The sequence below is a fragment of the Balaenoptera physalus genome (assembly GCF_965194825.1).
Source record: "Balaenoptera physalus genome assembly, chromosome: 1".
Classification (NCBI taxonomy): Eukaryota; Metazoa; Chordata; class Mammalia; order Artiodactyla; family Balaenopteridae; genus Balaenoptera; species Balaenoptera physalus.
In genome coordinates this window covers 113143092-113163990 of record NC_138882.1, presented here as the reverse complement: position 1 = coordinate 113163990, position 20899 = coordinate 113143092, and the positions used below count along the sequence as shown (strand labels likewise).

The 20899-nt window shown below is 40.8% G+C and overlaps 1 protein-coding gene and 1 long non-coding RNA gene across 2 annotated transcripts in view; one reads left to right on the top strand and one right to left on the bottom strand.

Annotated features, from left to right (window-relative positions):
• The first annotated feature begins 6544 nt into the window (after positions 1-6544).
• The window catches only part of LOC309636483 (uncharacterized protein), a 61734-nt gene continuing 47379 nt past the window's right edge, over positions 6545-20899 (top strand). The window contains exon 1 of the transcript XR_014250019.1: positions 6545-13769. The gene's annotated coding sequence lies outside the window, so the exon portion shown is untranslated. The remainder of the gene's footprint in view (positions 13770-20899) is intronic.
• The window catches only part of LOC309636553, a 46471-nt gene continuing 39350 nt past the window's right edge, over positions 13779-20899 (bottom strand). Inside the window, exon 3 of the long non-coding RNA XR_014250070.1 lies at positions 13779-20201. This is a non-coding gene — a long non-coding RNA (uncharacterized lncRNA). The remainder of the gene's footprint in view (positions 20202-20899) is intronic.

The window sequence follows — 20899 nt, the reverse complement described above, 5'->3', positions numbered from 1 at the left end:
ATAAAATAGTGGAAATAACAACCACAGAGCAGAATAAAGAAAAAAGAATGAAAAGAATAGAGGACAGTCTCAGAGTCTTCTGGGACAACATTAAATGCACCAACATTTGAATTATAGGGGTCCCAGAAGAAGAAGAGAAAAAAAAGTGTCTGAGAAAATATTTGAAGAGATGATAGTTGAAATCTTCCCTAACATGGGAAGGAAAGAGTCAGTCAAGTCCAGGAAGTGCAGAGAGTCCCATACAGGATAAATCCAAGGAGAAACATGCCAAGACACATATTAATCAAACTATCAAAAATTAAATACAAAGAAAAAATATTGAAAGCAGCAAGGGAAAAGCAACAAATAACATACAAGGGAACCCCCATAAGGTTAACAGCTGATCTTTCAGCAGAAACTCTGCAAGCCAGAAGGGAGTGGCAGGACATATTTAAAGTGATGAAAGGGAAGAACCTACAACCAAGATTACTCTACCCGGCAAGGATCTCATTTAGATTCAATGGAGAAATCAAAAGCTTTACAGACAAGCAAAAGCTAAGGGAATTCAGCACCACCAAACCAACTCTACAACAAATGCTAAAGGAACTTCTCTAAGTGGGAAACACAAGAGAAGAAAAGGACCTACAAAAACAACCCCATAACAATTAAGAAAATGGTAATAGGAACATACATATCGATAATTATCTTAAACATGAATGGATTAAGTGCTCCAACCAAAAGACACAGGCTTGCTGAATGGATACAAAAACAAGACCCATAAATATGCTGTCTACAAGAGACCCACTGAAGTGGTTCAGACCTAGGGATACATGCAGACTGAAAGTGAGGAGATGGAAAAAGATATTCCATGCAAATGGAAATCAAAAGAAAGCTGGAGTAGCAATATTCATATCAGATAAAATAGACTTTAAAATAAAGAACGTTCCAAGAGACAAGGAAGGACACTACATAATGATCAAGAGATCAATCCAAGAAGAAGATATAACAATTATAAATATATATGCACCCAACACAGGAGCACCTCAATACATAAGGCAACTGATAACAGATATAAAAAAGGAAATCAACAGTAACACAATAATAGAGGGGGAGTTTAACACCTCACTTACACCAATGGACAGATCATCCAAAGAGAAAATTAATAAGGAAACACAAGCTTTAAATGACACATTAAACAAGATGGACTTAATTGATATTTATAGGACATTCCATCCAAAAACAACAGAATACACTTTTTTCTCAAGTGCTCATGGAACATTCTCTAGGATAGATCATATCTTGTGTCACAAATCAAGCCTTGGTAAATTTAAGAAAATTGAAATTGTATCAAGTATCTTTTCCAACCACAATGCTATGAGATTAGATATCAATTACAGGAAAAAAAAACTGTAAAAAATACAAACACGTGGAGGTTGAACAATACACTACAAAATAACCAAGAGATCACTGAAGAAATCAAAGAGGAAATTTTAAAAAAACTAGAGACAAATGACAATGAAAACACGACAACCCAAAACCTATGGGATGCAGCAAAAACTTCCCTCTTTCTAAGCGGGAAGTTTATAGCAATACAATCCTACCTCAAGAAACAAGAAAAATCTCAGATAAACAACCTAACCTTACACCAAAATCAATTGGAGAAAGAAGAACAAAAAAACCCCCAAAGTTAGCAGAAGGAAAGAAATCATAAAGATCAGATCAGAAATAAATGAAAAGGAAATGAAGGAAACAATGCAAAGATCAATAAAGCTAAAAGCTGGTTCTTTGAGAAGATAAACAAAATTGATAAACCATTAATCAGCCTCATCAAGAAAAAAAAGGAGAAGACTAAAATCAACAGAATTAGAAATGAAAAAGGAAAAGTAAAAACTGACACTGCAGAAATACAAAGGATCATGAGAGATTACTACAAGCAACTATATGCCAATAAAATGGACAACCTGGAAGAAATGGACAAATCCTTAGAAAAGCACAACTTTCCAAGACTGAACCAGGAAGAAATAGAAAATATAAAGAGACCAATCACAAGCACTGAAATTGAAACTGTGATTAAAAATCTTCCAAGAAACAAAAGCCCAGGACCAGATGGCTTCACAGGCGAATTCTATCAAACATTTAGAGAAGAGCTAACACCTACCTTTCTCAAACTCTTCCAAAATACAGCAGAGGGAGGAATACTCCCAAACTCATTCTACGAGGCTACCATCACCCTGATACCAAAACCAGACAAAGATGTCACAAAAAAAGAAAACTCCAGGCCAATATCATTGATGAACATAGATGCAAAAATCCTCAACAAAATACTAGCAAAAAGAATCCAACAGCACATTAAAAGGATGATACAACATGATCAAGTGGGGTTTATCCCAGGAATGCAAGGATTCTTCAATATACGCAAATCAATCAATGTGATACACCATACTAACAAACTGAAGGATTAAAAACCATATGATAATCTCAATAGATGCAGAAAAATCTTTTGACAAAATTCAACACCCATTTATGATAAAAACTCTCTAGAAAGTAGGCATAGAGGGAACCTACCTCAACATAATAAAGGCCATATATGACAAACCCACAGCCAACATCGTCCTCAATGGTGAAAAACTGAAACCATTTCCTCTAAGATCAGGAACAAGACAAGGTTGCCCACTTTCACTGCTATCATTCAACATAGTTTTGGAACTTTTCGCCACAGCAATCAGAGAAGAAAAAGAAATAAAAGGAATCCAAATTGGAAAAGAAGAAGTAAAACTGTCACTGTTTGCAGATGACATGATATTATACACAGAGAAACCTAAAGATGCTACCAGAAGACTACTAGAGCTAATCAATGAATTTGGTAGAGTAGCAGAATACAAAATTAATGCACAGAAATCTCCTGCATTCCTACACACTAATGATGAAAAATCTGAAAGAGAAATTAAGGAAACACTCTCATTTACCATTGCAACAAAAAGAATAAAATACCTAGGAATAAACCTACCTAAGGAGACAAAAGACCTGTATGCAGAAAACTATGAGACAGTGATGAAAGAAATTAAAGATGATACAAACAAGTGGAGAGATATACCATGCTCTTGGATTGGAAGAATCAACATTGTGAAAATGACTATACTACCTAAAGCAATCTACAAATTCAATGCAATCCCTATCAAACTACCACTGGCATTTTTCACAGAACTAGAACAAAAAATTTCACAATTTGTGTGGAAACACAAAAGACCTCTAACAGCCAAAACAATCTTGAGAAAGAAAAACGTAGCTGGAGGAATCAGGTTCCCTGACTTCAGACTATATTACAAAGTTACAGTAAACAAGACAGTATGGTACTGGCACAAAAGCAGAAATATAGATCAGTGGAACAGGATAGAAAGCCCAGAGAGAAACCCATGCACATATGGCCACCTTATCTTTGATAAAGGAGGCAAGAATATACAATGGAGAAAAGACGGCCTCTTCAATAAGTTGTGCTGGGAAAACTGGACAGCTACATGTAAAAGCATGAAATTAGAACACTTCCTAACACCATACACAAAAATAAACTCAAAATGGATTAAATCTAAATGTAAGGCCAGAAACGATAAAACTCTTAGAGGAAAACATAGGAAGAACACTCTTTGACATAAATCACAGCAAGATCCTTTTTGACCCACCTCCTTGAGTAATGGAAATAAAAACAAAAATAAACAAATGGGACCTAATGAAACTTAAAAGCTTTTGCACAGCAAAGGAAACCATAAACAAGACGAAAAGACAACCCTCAGAATGGGAGAAAATATTTGCAAATGAAGCAACTGACAAAGGATTAATCTCCAAAATATACAAGCAGCTCATGCAGCTCAGTATCAAAAGAACAAACAACCCAATCCAAAAATGGGCAGAAGACCTAAACAGACATTTCTCCAAAGAAAATATACAGATGGCCAACAAACACATGAAAGGATGGTCAACATCACTAATCATTAGAGAAATGCAAATCAAAACTACAGAGGAACATGTTATAAAAAAAAAGATTTATAAATGTGTACAAAAAAAAGAGTTACAATGTAAGAAATTTGCTTAGTGACTTCCCTGGTGGCACAGTGGTTAAGAATCCACCTGCCAATGCAGGGGACATGGGTTCGAGCCCTGGTCCGGGAAGATCCCACACGCTGCGGAGCAGCTGGGTCCTGTGCACCACAACTACTGAGCCTGCGCTCTGGAGCCCGCGAGCCACGGCTGCTGGGGCCCATGCGCCTGGAGCCCGTGCTCCGCAATGGGGGAGGCCACTGCCGTGGGAGACCCGCACACCACGGCGAAGACCCAGGGTGGCCAGAGGTAAAAAATAAATAAATGAATAAATAAATTTATTAAAATAAAATAAAATGTACCAGTGATTTGAAAACCAGGAATGCAGAGAATATAGATAATGTGTGCACATTCTAAAAAAAAAAAAAAAAAGAAAGAAATTTGTTCAGATATATTTTCCCCTAATTATTAATAAATCAAAAAGTAAATGATAAGATTGCACTAAGTTAAATTACTTAGGTGCTTTTTGCAAAGCATTAGTGTAAGAGGAGAGAATGAGACTACAATACACTGGTCTACACTCCCTACCCCTGCCAGATGGGGAGACAGAGCTGGCCTAGGAGGCTCCCCTCCTCCCCTGCTGTGCAACTGTTCCAACTTCCTCAGGCCCCTGCAGAGCAGTTCAGGAGCCTGTCTGTCTCTGTCTGGCTGGCTGTTCCAGGGAGTTTACTCAGCTGCCTGACCTTCTTTTTTTGTTTGTTTTTAGTCCTTTTTTTTTTTTTTTTAATTAAGACTTTTTTTAAAGAGCAGTTTTAGGTTCACAGCAAAATTGAGCAGAAGGTACAGAGATTTCCCATAAGCCCCCGCCCCCACCCCTAGCCTCCACTGTGATCAACATGCCCCACCAGAGTGGACGTTTGTTACAGTAGATGAAGCCACAGTGACATTATCACCCAGAGTCCATACTTTACATTACGGTGCTCTCCTGATGGTGTACCTTCTATGGGATTGGACAAGTGTATAATGCCATGTATCCATTATTATGGTATCATACAGAGTATTTCACTGCCCTAAAAATCCTCTGTGCTCCACCTATTTACAAAACTATGAAACGCTTTACCTGAATTTGCACGTTATTCTTACATAGTGGCCATGCTAATCTTCTCTGTATCTCTCTAATTTTACTGTATGTGCTGCCGAAGAGAGCGCTGAACTTCTTTTTATGAGGCAAAGTCAAAAAGGCTTTCTCTTCTTGAAAATCAGCCCTCAGACGTAGTGACTGGAGGGCTGCAGAGCCGGCACAGGTCAGCTTCACGTTGCACTGACCAGTATCACCACCACTCTGAGCTGGTGGGGAAATCACTTCGCACCCTCTGCATGAACCTGCAGAGGCCTCAGGTCTCTGGCAGCAATTTCTGGATTGAAACGGCGTGGATTTGCCATTCCTACTCTGCTGAGGGCAGGAGCGATGCTTTTGGAAGAAAATGTTTGTCTCTGTAGCTCCAGTTCTGGACGTAGAATTGGCACACAATAAACGTCTGTTGAATTAAACTGAATAAACTAGAACCCAGGAGGAAATATTGTTCTTTATAGTAGTATCTCTATTAATGACACAGATGTGTCCCTGTTGCATGTTTAACTGCCATAAATGTGTCTTCCAGGACTAGGAGTAACCCAGGAAGTAGGGATGGAGGGTCCTCTCTGACCACACCCTGCCAGGAACACCCCTCCCTCCCTCTCCTCCCGATGTGGCAGACTATATTGATCTGGCTCCCATTGAGGGTTGGGGCGCTTCTATTATTTGTCTGCTTTTTTCTCTGCGGTGCTTAGGATAGTGCCTGGTACATTGCAGGGGTTCAATAAATTTCTGTGGAATGAATGACTAAATGATGGTTACTCACCCGAAGGATGGGAAGGCCTTGCATAATGGCAGCCGGGGAAGTGCCCTCTGCAATCCTGGAGCGAGACGCATTGGGGTCCTGGCGTATATCTTTCCACCCTCTGTGGAGCCGGGGCTGACTCTGTCCTGATTTGGGAACTCCTCCTCAGTCAGCGGCTGCTTTTAGTCTCCATCCTTCTAGACCAGCTTTATTATAATGAGTTGTATCCACAAGAATTTACTTCTGTTCTGCTTCTAAATCTTCTGTTTTGCAAACCAAGCATGCATTGTTCTTTAATACTTCCTTGGAGCTTATGCTTCCTGGATTTTAGCCCATTATGACTCTCTTCCTCACTTTCCTAAAAATGCTTTAAAGTATTTGATAATCACTGTGGCTAGGGATGAGAAGAAGAAAGTCTTTGTGTGCCACCTACTCCTCTTTAATCAGTGGCTACAGTGGAACTTTCAGCCTCTCCTTTCCCCATCCCAACCCGCCCCTTGCCATATTTGCAGCTTATTTACCACCACGTTGTTGATTTTTGCACAGTGCATATTTGCGCTTTGATTCAAGATTGGTCCTTCTCTGTGCAGCCCTTTAAGGTAGGGAAGTATATTTCCCAGGCTCCCTTGCCTTCTAGCTGCTAAATTCCCGTCCCCACTTTGGCTGGTGTGCCCACGGTCGGCTTCTCCTCCTCCATGGACCCAGCGAGGCAGTCCTGCCCCCAGGATATAGTAGCACCACCTGTGTGCACCCAGAGCTAGGTTCAGGGTAGATATCTCAAGGGACCTGGAGGATGACTCAGGGCTGCAAGTTTGGGCCGATGAGGCTTATTGGGAAGAGCATAGCCTTTGGCGACAGATACAACTGGGTTTGAATCACAGCTTTGCATCTCCCGAGCTGTGTAAGTTTGAGAAAATTACTTAACTTCTTTAAACCTCATTTTTTTCTAATGTCAAGTGGAGAGAAGAAAGCTCTACACTAGGCTTTACATTAGGTGGTTACCTCAGAGAAAAAGACCTGCCTTAAGACCTCAGCCAGCATGTACAAGTCTTGTCTACTGAGAGCTGACTCTTCTCCTTTCCCAGCAACACAGCATATGAGGTAACTCATGTTTTGTAAGGTCTGTTGAGAACCCAAAGCCTGCTCCCATCTATTTCCTGATATGCTCAGTGGTGACCCAGAACCTAAGACCTTTCAAGGAATACAATAACTGTTTCTACTAAAATGTCAGCCTCCTTAGTTTATTTCTTTTCTGTATTTATTCATCTTGCCTGTTTATTAAACACATTTGATTGCTTAGTCTTTGCAAGTAAGATATAAAAATGAAGTGATCAGGAATGTTTAACTTTGCATAGCTCTGAGCTCAGGTGTGATAAATATTGGATGGTGTTGACAGGAATACAGATCCTGAGTGTCTGACCTTGAGGGACTAGACAGGTGTTTTCCACTATGACAGGTAGTATATGTTTGATCGAGCTTGAACCAAACTCTAAAGCATCATGTCAGGGTTATGCTTTTGTTTTGAGTTCCCTTGAAAAGAACTGATTTCTGCTGTTTGGGGGAATGGGCAAGCTATAGCATTCACTTAATTTTATTTAATAACTCTTCAATGTTTTTAGTTCTTTTCCATTGCTTTTACTTCTTAAAAGGGAAAATGTAAGCCAGTCAGCTCACATTACGATCTTCTAAAAAGCAAACCCACGAAGATGAATGGGAAATGTGGGAGAAGAGGAATCCTTCATCTCAAACCACACGATTAAGTGCTGATTTGCATAGATTTGAAAAGCATGGTTAGGAAAGAATCTGGAGCACAGCTTTATCAATGAGCTACCACAGATATAAGGACTGAGATGTTCTGAGATTAAGAGGCACAGAACTTCAACCCTCATCAAAGAGGGGCTTTAGCCATGGGAGGTGGTCAAGGGACTTTTTCAACAGCTGAAATGAGCCTTTCCCCTTCTTATCCTTTGAGAAGGGAAGGTGGGAAAGTGTGGGCCAAAGGTGTGAGGACTTGCTGGTCTGCCAGAATGCAAATGGATAAATAATGGATAAAGTACTTCTGACTCTGTAACAGTAGTTCAAGAAGCAGCCTGTATGTGGGTACTGGTCTCAAAGCAGCTCCTAATGAGAATACAATGAGGGCCCATGGGAAATTGCCCTTATTTAGAATAGATGTGATTAATATACTTAGCTTCTCTTTTCAGCTTTCTTCCCTGGTCTTCAGGTTTTGCAAATTAGCCTTAAAGAACATGTGTGGTCACCTGTTCACTCTCATTGGGCCTGGGCTCAAAATGGAAATAAGCCGGACAGCACTCAATCCAGCCTTTTTAGTTCTGCAATCTGTCTGTCAAGGACCTTGATTCTCCTTACCCTACTCTGTTGTCATTTAAAAATTTAAACTAACACTTATCTCTTTCCAAAATACTACATAATTTTTAAAACTTACATTCATTAAGAGACATCTTAAAAGACAATCATCTCTTTCCTACGCACACTTTTGGACTGTAACTTCCTTGAGAATAGATATCGCTGTGTGTTTTTTCCACTAACATATGTCCCAGCACTTAAAACAGGGCTTGAAACATAGCAGATGTTCCATAAATATTTCTGGAACACACATGTTGGGCTGCACCCCACAGGCCTACAAGGCTTGTACTTGCCCAGCTTCAAGACCGAAGAAAGAGCCCAGGATCAGTGATAGAGACATCAGTGGTTTAAAGGATGGGGGAGCTTACACGTCCGAAAGCAAGGTCCTGGAGCAACACCCCATCGTGTGCGGCAGACTGGGAGGCAGCCTTCGGGGAAGGGATGGTTACCAGTTATAGGGGGAATTGATGACCGATTGGCTCATCGGTTACCAGGGAAACCAGCAGAGGGGCACGCCCCTCACCACCCATTTGATAAGCATAGTGGAGAATTCTGATCTAAAGCTAGAACATGCTGTACACCTGAAGCTAACACAACACTGTAAATCAACTATACTTCAATAAGGATAAAATAAATTTAGAAATAATAAAAGTTTTTTAAAGTTATATGAAATACTGATTACAAAAACAATCAGTAGCTGGGGCCGGGGGTCAGTATGCAGGAAGGTCAGTCACGTGAGTGGGGCATAAGTGAAGCAGGCACTGGTCAAGCAGAGGATGTACAGAGAACAAGAGAACAGCCATCCTGAGTGGCCTGATCATACAGCATGTGTGAATAAACCACAACGCTGGTTTTATATTTTTGTACATCAAAATGCTGATAATAGAGACTTACATTTAAAAAACATCCAAGAGCCGTCTTTGGGTAAGTAAACATTCAGCTTAGTGTCTTTCTCTTCTCTACACCTATGGTCCACACAACTGTCCAAAGTGTGAGGCTGTGGTCAGCTGATTGGACTCTCAGATTCCAAGTTGGTCATCTTAGTCAGACTGGAACGTGATTCTTTGTACTCACTGCTGAAGACTATATTGGAAGGCAGTGGAATTCAGTAACACACAGGAATCTCAGTAGGAAGGCTGCACTAGCTGGACCTACTGAATCTGTCGCTTGAGTAAGTCTTGTGGACTTGGAGACACAATTCATTTAAGTGCTTCATTATGTGAATGAATTCTATGCTTCAAAATGCTGCTATCTCCAACCATAAATCCAATTAACTTACCGGGATAGAAAAGTAGAACTCTTGGGCAGACTAGATGATCAAAGTGAGCTCACCAGCATGGTCTCCTCCAGTGAAAAGCTGCACAGGATGTGAAATTATCAGCTTAGTGATCCTGGATTCAGAACCTGGGAACATAGTTCTAGGACTCAGGTGTTGGATGGTCCGGGCTCTGACAGCTGGATGGGTCCCCCTCCACGGCTGGGGACTCTGTGTCCTCATTGGCCTTCAGTCCACCTCCAGTAAGTTCACCCTCTGTTCTCTTGGGATGGTACCAATGGGCACAGCCAAAGTTTGTTTCTGAAACTCCCCCTATTTCTGTGCTTCTGTGGGTGATTAACTCATTCCTCCATGAAGTATGTTAATACTTCAGTCAAACCTTGCTCTGCCCTGGGAATCATTCTGTCTCACTAACTCTTAGACTGGACATGCATGCAGACCATAAATATTTCTTGAATATTCACTCCAAGCTAAGCAATAGAAATGGTGCTTCTCTGACCCACTGGGTGATTTGGCTTTACGGTTTAACCTTTCAGAGGGTACCCATTTCTTCCTTTTCCAAATGTTCGGGACACCCTTCTATCTCCCCTATTCATAGTCTTTGCCTACCAAGCAACCTCCAAATACTGATGGATTTGCTCTCCTGAGCACTCTCTCCTACAGAGAGCAGAGCTAAGTGATTCTCTGACCCAAATATTCTGATTCCTGACGATTTGTTTCTTCCTATAAATCGGTAAGTTGTTTTCTGAGTGTGTGTGGCCACCTCTAGAGAACCTGAACAGTTTGACTTGTTCCTCTAGAGCTTGATCACTCCTGGGAAATGAGATGTTGGAAAGTCATGGTAGGATTGGGAGAGATGCAGCCTGAGGTGAGCTCACATTAGTGGCCGTCTCTGCGAGGTCTGCCCACCCCATTCCCATGCCACAGCCTCGCTTGTGTAAAGCCATTCGTCTTTAGAACCCCTTGGCCCCTGTGCAGTGTATCCACACTGTGGCTTGCATTGCCCCACCTGGCTCTGGGGCCCAACCCATGACACAGATACCTTTGGGAGGTGAAAAGATAAATTAGCAAGAAGCCAGATAGAATGGCCCAGAAAAGCCTGTCCTTCTGGAAAGTCACTGTTCTCATATCAACTCTTGAGAAATGTGTCCCTAGGATCTCAGCCAGAAAACCTATCAAGTTTGTGTTCTGAACCTGTGAAGCTGAGGACCCCAGGCCAGGCTCCCCTCCAAGGGCAAAGCCAGTGTGGAAGGGCCATTTTACCATCTTCCGGACAACGGGGCCACTGAGAGATGTTTAGAACAAAGCTTTGGTGATGCAGAATCACTGACACACTCACCCCATTAATTAAAGTAAATCCAGTTACATTAGCTATACTTTGCATAACTTTGTTTATTAAAACCAGAAAATGGACAACACATTTTAGAAAAGTGTTCAAGTCTTAAATCACAAAGGATTTCTTTGTATAATTCAGTTTCTAATAGCAGTGATGTCCAATAGAAATATAATCTGAGCCACAAATTTTAATTTTAAAATTTCTAGTAGCTCCATTTTAAAAAGTAAAAAGAAATAGGTGAAGTTAATTTCCAGAGTAGATTTTTCCAAGTCTGGGGAGGACTTGCTTCCTCCCAGTTGAGGAGATAAACTTTAGTCCTAATATCTGGATTCCATGAGCCCTAAGGCAAGTCATGTTTACATCCATCAACAATAGGGGATATTCAGGACTGAACTCTGTCACAAGGAAAGTGATTTGCAGGCCTTGGGGCCAGAGGTAGCAGGGGAAAAAAGGAAGAGCCTGTAACCAAAGCCTTTGACTTTATTTGGAAAATGTGGTCCTAATATAAGTGAGATTACTTTCCTTTGTCATTACTTTGCTAAATTATCTCATTTGAGAAGAGAAGCCCATTATTCTTTTTATCACAACTTGTCTACATGTTGCAGGTCTATGAACGACCATATTAAGACGAACTTGATAATTCTGAGAGCAACTTGCCAGCAGCTTGGCACTCATGACCTTCCTTTCAATCCAAGATCAAGCATTTACAGTCTGTGGCTAACAGGGTACTGGGCCCTATAACAATACAATATCTAATAAAAGGCTAACATGTGGCATGCATGCTATTATATAATAAAGATTCTGAGGAGAGAAAAAGAAAAGAGTATGTTTTATTTAACTCAGTATATTCAAAACATTATCATTTCAATATGTAATTAGTATAGTATAAAATTTTTTAATGAGATGTTTCACATTCTGGTTTTGGGGTTTTTCTTTTTTCTTTTCTTTTTTTTTTTTTTGGTACCAGGTCTTTGAAACTCAGTGTGATTTATACTCATAGAACATCTCAATTCAGACTAGCTGTATTTCAAGTTGTCAGTATACACATGTGGCTAGTGGCTACTATATAAGACTATTGCATCCCACTGACTTTCTGATTAACTGAAATTCTAGAGTTTTGAAATGTGACTCAAGGAACTCATTCTTAACTCACCTTGACCTGGGCTTCCTGGTATCGATGGGGAATCTCATGTTAATAACGTGCTAATGATCTACCACCTTTGTCTCCTCCCTGGGCTATTCCTGCTTCCTCTCTGTTTTGCACACACAGCCAGAGTGACCCCTTTAAAATCTGAATTAGATACCATCACTTCTCTGCTCAAAACCTTTCCACGGCTCCCATCCCAGGCTTTTCATGGCCGCCCATGATCCGGCCCCTGCCTACATCTCGGATCACATTTCCTACCATTCTCTCCCTCATTTGCTCAGCCACACGGCTTTCTTGCTGTTCCTTGACCGCGCCAAGAACACGCCTTGCCCCAGGGACTTCGTGCTTGCTTCTCCTGTTCTGCCAGGAATCCTCTCCCCTACATCTTCCCAGGGTTTACCCTGTAATTTCTATACAAATGTCACTTATCAGAAGGGCCTTTCTTGACCTCTCTGTATAATAGCCCTTAAAAAGGGTTTCTCTGAAGGCCCCCTTCTTATCACCCTGCACCCTCACCCCCTTATTACCTGCTTTATTGCTTTTCATAGCACTTGCTTATTAGTCTATTTTCTGTCTCCCCCGCCCCACCCCACTAGAATGTGAGCTCTGTGAGGGCAGAGACTGCCTTTGTTACCTTGGGAGGCACTGAAGACAAAGCAACAATAGTACCTGGCACATAGTAGGTGCTCAACTAATTTTGGTGAATGAATAAAGGGAAGAATCCAACCTTGGTGAGAAATGCTTATGGGAATTATAGGCTCTCATACCAATGATAGATTTATATCTAAGGTCCTTATTTGAGTTTAGTCTTAGAACCAAGTGAGTGTTTCCCCCAACTGGGAACCCATTTGAAGAGAAATGCAATGGCCGCACAGCTGGGTTACTCAGCACCACGCAGGGGTCTCTGCCCAACTCCCTGATTGCTCTTCTTGTCATTCCTCACCTGTTACAGACCTGGATTAGAAACACTTTGTTTTTATTTGATGAACCACAAATTGATAGTCGTCCAACAACCCTAGACGTATTTCTTTGCTGGTGGCTCCTGCTCATAGCACCTCAAATTGCTTTAAACCAGCTCAGTAATCTTGTCAAAGAAGCCCTGTTCTGTGACTATCTGAGTGTCTTTCTCTTTCTTAGTATTTCCACATTCCCTTCAGGAATGCAGGGAGGGATGCGCCACATTTGTTCTTTGGTTGCTGGAATTCACAATAATTTCTGTCTGGGCTGGGCATGCACAGACACAGCTATCCATGGCTGCTTCGTGCTTCTCATGCTCCTGTGTTTCCTTTTCCTCCTCCTGAGAAGATCAGGGGAGCTGCTTCAGAAGGAACCATTTAATTGGACTCATAAGCACCCTCCTGTATTAACTCCATGAGGTCAGGAAGTATCTGCTCTAATTAATCTGCACTATCCTGTGGTCCCCACAGGACCCATAGCACAGGGCTGCGAAGTCACTGGTCAAGGGTGGAATGAAGCCTGTGGCCATGGGACTGACGTGGTCACCGAACTCCAACCTGAATGTCCCCCAGATGTTCCACAGACACCATATTCTAACCAGGTGAACTGTGTGACCTAAAGGGCTTCTTCTGTATGGCTGTGGAGTTTGACCACCATGAGCCCACAGCAGTCTGCATGCTTAGAACTACTCAGAGGGATGGATGTCATTAGGAAACACACTGTCACTCTATGCAGCTTAAATGAATGGTAAAGTATATGCTTCAGGGACATGAAGAACAGAGCATCATCTCCTTGGTGAGTATTCTTACTTTACAATGATAACATACTATAAACACGCAGTGAGTGGTGATTAGTTGTAGGGCAAAGCTAAAGCATCTTTTTAAAAAGAATGTATAAAAGTATAATGGCCACAGGACATTGGAAACTACCTGTCAGAATTAAGAAAATTATTTAGAATTTAATAAAAGCTGTGAGATCCATCCCTTTTTCTGCACAGCTGAGTCAACGATTAAAGGTAAGGTGTTCCCTGACCACACTATGCAAAATTCTCCCTGTTATTCTCTGTCCTGTATGCTGTTTGTTTCTTTAATGGTATGCATCACAAGCCGTAATTATACATTTATTTGTCTCTCTTCTTGTTTCCTAACCTGTATTCCTGACAAGATTGTAAACTCTATAAGGGCAACAGAATGTGTATATTTTATTCACCCTTGTATACCCAGGAATAGGTACCATACCTAACACATAGAAGTGCTTAAAAATAATATTATTAATAATATTAATTCAATGAATAGATCAGTGATAGTCTTTCAGTAAACATCTTTAAACAAAACTACTAAGTCAAGATAAAGCATTTTCCACAAGTCCCTGTTGTCAATATCAATTTCAAAAGTTTAAACAATTTTTGTAAAAGTTGACTAAATCAATCCAGCAGGTAAAGCATGTTCATTCTTGAGAGAATTATCTAACTAGGCAAACAATAAATTGTGTTCCAGAAATTTATATTCACGTAATATTGATTTGTTAAAATTTGTAAACTTTGCCAGGTTTTACCCAGAGAGGGCAGGAGCAGACAGGATACTGGCCTAACAAGATTTGGGAATGTGAGTTAATGTTGGATTAGACCTCGACACTCTGTGACTCCACCTGCCAGATTAGGACACTGGGATTGATTCAGTTCAGTTCCCCAGGTGGTCATCAGTGACTCACAGTACTCCATGTGGCCTGGTAAGAATTAGGTAGGGTTCTTGTGCTCGATGGACTTGTGGTCTGCAGAAGGGAGACAAACTTGTTCATCTGAGAAGCACTGGACAGAAGACTGGACGCTGCTTTAGTCACTCAGAGGAGAGGTGGCTCGTTTCCCTGGTGTGCTGGGGAGACTTCCGCAAGGAGGTGGCGTGGAGGTCAGCCCCTGCAGAGCCCCATGTTAGGGCCTCGGCACCTGATCTTCCCACTCTTGGAACAGACCCCAGCCCCAGATTTTCCAGACCACCTCAGACCTCCTCAGGTCACCCCCTCTATCACCATTTCTCTGTTTTCTTCTTGGCACTTACTCACATCCGAAATTATCTTGCTATTTGTCTAGTGTCTGCCTTATCCTTCGGGAACGTTAAGCCCTATGAGAGCAAGAAGCTGGTCTTCATGGTGCATTGGTGTAGCCGCGGTGCCTAGAAAAGTGTCCAGCACATAGTTGTAAACCAGTAAATGCTGTGGAGGAGCTGAGGGCTCGGCTGCAGTAGGAGGTCACTGGAGCTCCTTGACTGTGAGGTGACAAGAGGAAAGTGTTCTGGAAAATTTTCTGGTAGTGGAGTTTAGGATGAATTGTGTGGGACACAGACTTGGGGCAAGAATAGTGAAAAGATTTTCAGGGTGACTTAGATGTGAGTGCTTCAGCTAAGGACTGGGTTGTGGTAGAAGGCGCAGAGGGCAGGTTGTATCCAAGATACATGTCAAAAGAAGAGACTCCACTCACACCTGCCTCCTTCCTAATCCTCACAGGCATAGCTCATTCCCGCCTCAGATTTTGCAGTCGTTCCCTCTTCCTAAAACTCTCCTTCTCCAGATCTTTGCATTAAGGTCTCTGTTCATATGTCACCTTCTTTCCTGATCACCTTATCTAAAAGCAACCCCTCACTATACCCGGGTTTTGTTTTTCTTCCTAGCACATTCACCCGCTGCTGTTACATTATATATACTGCACAACATGACAGTACATGCAAGTTCCCTGAGGCCCGTAGGGCAAGAACTCCATATGCCTTGTTCACCACTGTATCGCCAATGGATGGCACATAGCAGGAGCTCAACACATATTTGCTGAGTGAATAAATAGATTAGATTAGATCTGAAGATGGTTAATGAGAGAGACTATCAAGGGAGACCCGAGTCATTAGGAAATTAAAAGGACGGAAATAGACATATTGCTAGAAGTTATGGGTCCATGAAGAAGCCCTTCATTAAGACAGATTCAGCTAAGCCTCTATTTTGCAGCATCAAACGGTGCCTGACACATAAAAGACCCTCAATTTAAAGTGAATGAAAGAATACCTTGTATGCTCTTCTAGTTACTGTGTATTGAGAAATTAATCAAATGATGTCCTCAATGAAGAATTTCCTTTCTTTAGTGATTTCACTAATTCATACCGATTTTACCACTGTTTTGTATATACTAGTGAGGCTTTGCTGGATTTAATCATCCGTACCACAGATTTTTCAAAAGTTATTCTCTTAATGGTTGACTTGGGGGTTACAACTATCATCTTAACTTATAACAATCTAGTTTGAATTAATAACAACTTAATATTAAAAGTATACAAAAATTTGCTCCTATATAGCTCCATTCTCTTCCACCTCATTTGCTGTTATCATACAAATCACATCTTTATACATGGTATGCTTGTAGACACAAATTTATAGTTATTGTTTTATGCAGTTGTCTTTTATGTCAAATAGGAAAAAATAGTTAAAAACAAAAAACACAGTTATACTGTCTTTTATATTTATTATATAGTTATGTTTTAGTTTTTTGAACATATTTAAAATAGCTCATTTAAAGCCTTTGTCCAGTAAGTCTAGCATCTGGGCTTCCTCAGGGACAGTTTCTATTGACTGTTTTTTTTCCCCCTAAGTATGGCCATATTTTCTTGTTTCTTTGCATGTTTCATAATTTTTATGTTGAAAATTGGACATTAAAAAATATAATGTGGTAACTAGAAATCATTCTCTCCCCTCTCAGCATTTATTGTTGTTGCTGATTTGTTTAGTGACTTTTCTGAAATAATTCTGTAGTTTAATTCTGTATACTTTGTCTTGTGTGGCTACTAAAGTTTCTGGTCATTTAATTTCATGGTCAGTTAATGATTGAACAGAAACGTGATTAAATTATTGGGACTGATATGTCTCACAATCTTTGCTGAGGAGCTCTGTGTGAGTCTCTGGGGCACACCTTTAACATTCAAACAGGAAGATTCCAACTCTGTCTTAGCCTTCACTTCCTGCTTGTGCAGAGCCTCAAGGTCAGCCTGGGTCTTCTTGGGTCTTTTCTGAGCATGTGCACAGCCCTGGGCATGCATGTAGCATTCTAGGTTCCCAGGAACATGCCAAAGCTTTTCAAACATCTCATTCCCCAGATTTTTCTTTTAAGCTTTTTGGTTAGTCTACTGTCTGACCTAAATGTTATTTGCCACCTTAGACAGCTATAATGTTTTCAACTAATGCCTCTGGGGAAAGGCTTTTCATAATGAATAAGCTCCAAGTCAATTTAAATAAAGACAGCTTTGTGAGTGGGGTCTTCCAAGAACCTCCAGATAGATCAAATAACAACAGTTCTCTGGGAACAGGGCTTTGAAGGAGTTCCAGCCCCATTCTGCCCCCTCCAGTGGTTGCCACTGTGCTTGTGGGCTGTTGATTATTAAGGCTACAGTCAAGTTGGGGAGGGGAAACAGAGCAAGTTAAAATGTCACAAAGCTTGCTGCTCTTTCTGAGATTCAGCCTTTTTCTTGAATAAACTCTTCTCAGATTGCCACAAGTCTTTGATTAATTTCCAGAGTTCTGAAAAAAGTTGATTCTGACAATTTTTTGCCAGTGTTCTCATTGCTTTTATAGAAAAGATTATTACAGAGGTCTTTTCTCTGCCATTTTTGCTGACATCTCCTACAGATTCTTCCAATGGAATCCATCCTTTTCTTGACATAAACTATTATTTTCTAAACATTGATGATCTAAAGCCCCAAATAGTTTAGATTTGTTCTAAGTTTTCAAGAAATGAGTTTTCTGAGACAAATATTTGTTCTTGTAAAACCACCAAGGAGACAAGACAATTAAAGTATGTACAAACAGATAAGCCACAGAAAAAATATAAATTGTTCATGGCTTTCTACTGATGAATCATTACTTATGTCTCTTTACTTGTTTGTTTCAGCATGGATCTGATTAACTTGAAAATACCTGGTTAAGGTTCAGTTGCATGTGTCAGTTTCCCATCTCCTCCATGGGCCTAGGCAAGCCTGGAGCAGAAGGAGACTGAGATAGAATTTGTCCACAGAAGTCCCTCACTGTTGTTCATCTTTGCTGTATTAGTTTGCTTGGGCTGCCATAACAAACTGCCACAGACTAGGTGGCTTAAACAACAGATGTTTGTTTTCTCACAGCTCTGGAAGTTTGAAGTCTAAGACCAAGGTGCCAGCAGGTCTGGTTTCTCCTGAGGCCTCTCTCCTTGGCTTACAGATGGCCACCTTCTTGCTGTGTCCTCACATGGCCTTTCCTTTGTGCACACGTGCTCCAGTTGTGTCTTCCTCTTCTTATAAGGACACCGTTCCTGTTGGATTAGAGCCCCATACTGATGACCTCATTTAACCTTAATTATCTCCCTAAAGGCCTTGTCTCCAAATACAGTCACATTGAGGATTAGGGCTTCAACATATGAATTTGGGAGGGACACAGTTTAGTCCACAACAAGGGTCCAACACTCCATAAACATTTTCACTGATTATATGCATCTTCTTTTGTCCCTTGCCCTTTATATTTCTGTACCATCCTTTACCCCTCGGTAAGCACTTCACAAACTAGGCACTACGGCTTCTGGTCTATTGGGAGAGCAGCAGCATGTGAAGCTGCCAGACTAATCTTAATGCCAGAGCTCAGATCCCCACTCTGGTACCAACCAGCTGTGTGACCAAGTCAGTTGTCACCAATTTTCTCCAGCTTTTGCATTCTTGGGTGCTTTGGTCTGATTCTCTTTCACTTCTCTCTATACTCTATGCCCTGGATTTGCCACCAACCCCTACTACTGAAACATTCTTGCTTCAGCATCTGTGTGGCATGTCCAGGGGTCAATATATCCTTGTAAATGAGCTGGTTAAATAGCTCTGAGTGGTCTCCACCTCTGCCCAGGTGATATGTGTAGCTCTGTGGATGCTGTCCTTGCTATGGCTGCTCAGGCAAGATGGTATTAACATTGTTGAGTAATTTAGTCCAAGAAGGTAGGGGAGATGCAGCACAGGAGAGGGCAAATGGGGAGGCAGCTGAGATTAGACCAGAAGCTGGGAGTCCCCCCACCTGTATTTACTCAACCAACTTTCACTAAGAATCTGCCTGTTCCCAGTACTGTGCAAAGTGATGGGTCAGAGCTCACACCAGGGGCTTTTCTGACCATAGGATTGAACTTGACATGAACTATAGGGTTGTAGAAAAAAAGATGGCCTGGGTCTAAGTCTTGGATTTATTAGTTATTTCTTTCTGACCATAGGCAAGCCACTTAGCTTCTCAGAGTATCAGTAATTCCATTTTCTAAAGAAAAAATGGGATCAGCTGTTCTACATGGTTAGTTCTACTACTTTGGCTCTCACCTTCTAGAATTCTGTTTCACTGGGAGTGGAGTGTGGATCCTGCCTAAGGAAAAGTCTATTTTTGATCTTGATTTTACCTCAAGGCTGCTCTACCTGGCAAGATGGGAGGAGAGAGTTACATAAATACGGGAAAACTTTGCAGGAGAAAATTAATCCTATAGTTCACTCAGAAAACTTGCAAATAAACCTTTAAAGGAATAAAATATTTGCATTCTTATACTGTCATTTGATAGTGTTACTCATGAATACCTCACAAATGGTAGGAAAGAACTCACTTTAGCAGTTTAAACAAAGAGGGGTCCATTGTGAATTATTTTCTAAGGAGATTGACTAGGTAGTCATAGTAAATGCAGTCTTAAGAGGCAAAACAATCATTTGCCCAGTGTCACAGATGCAATAGTCCATGTTTATATGTTTTGATGTTGGAACCAGTTTTGTTAACTTCTCTATTCCTAACACCTAGCAGCACAAAGTAGACATTCAATGGACATAATAGTCCTTGTTTTCCAAATGGAATTCCCTTCATGTCACCTGCTTAAAAAAGAGAAACAAAACAACAACCAAATTTTAATACTGACATTGTCCCCTAAGTTGTTAGAGAACTAGATTTCATTATTTTCAATAAATTCAGTGGAAGCTGTCCTCACCTTCAGAATTAGCAATTTAAGTTTCTGACTTTCCCGGGCATGGTGTTGCCTCTGTGTTCAGTCTAATTTGGCCTCGATGTCAGTCTTCATGGGCAGTTTACTTGTACAAGGGCAGTGGACATACAAGAGGTGGAGGCTCAAGCTGCAGGCCAGGGTGGGATTCAAGTTCCAGCTCTGTCACTCATGACCTCGTAACTTCTGCAAGGTGCTAACCTCTCTAAGCCCAGTTTCCTCATCTGTAAAATAGGGAAGATACTATTATCTACCTCATAGAGTCATTGTGAAGATTAATTTTGAAAACGCATTAAAGTACACAGTGACTGGCACAAAAAGTTAAAAGCACAGAAGGTGTTGGCTTAAAGAACTGACAGTCATGGGCAGGAAGGAGAACTCTCTATTTCTTTTATGTTTTCAGGGTCCACACAGCACATTATAAATTATTGTTATATTTTTAGAATTCTTTTCAATATTATAACTATTCTAAATCTTATCATCAAACAACCTAAGTGTCCATTGATGAATGAATGGATAAAGAAGTAGTGGCACATATATATACACAATGGAATATTATTCAGCCATAAAAAAATTAGGAAATCCTACCATCTGCAACAACATGGATAGACCTTGAGGGCATTATGCTAAGTGCAGTAAGTCAGACAGAGAAAGTCAAGTACTATGTGATCTCAAACTCATAGAACCATGGAAAAAGAGATCAGACTCTTGTGGTTACCAGAGGCAGAGGGTGGAGGGAGGGGGAATTGGAAGAAGGTGGTGGCAAGGTGCAAACTCCAGTTACAAAATAACTAAGTACTAGGGATGTAATGTACAACATGATGACTATAGCTAACACTGCTGTATGATATATAGGAAAGTTAGGAGAGTAAATCCTAAGAGTTCTCATCACAAGGAGAAACTTTTTTTTCCTTTTTTTCTT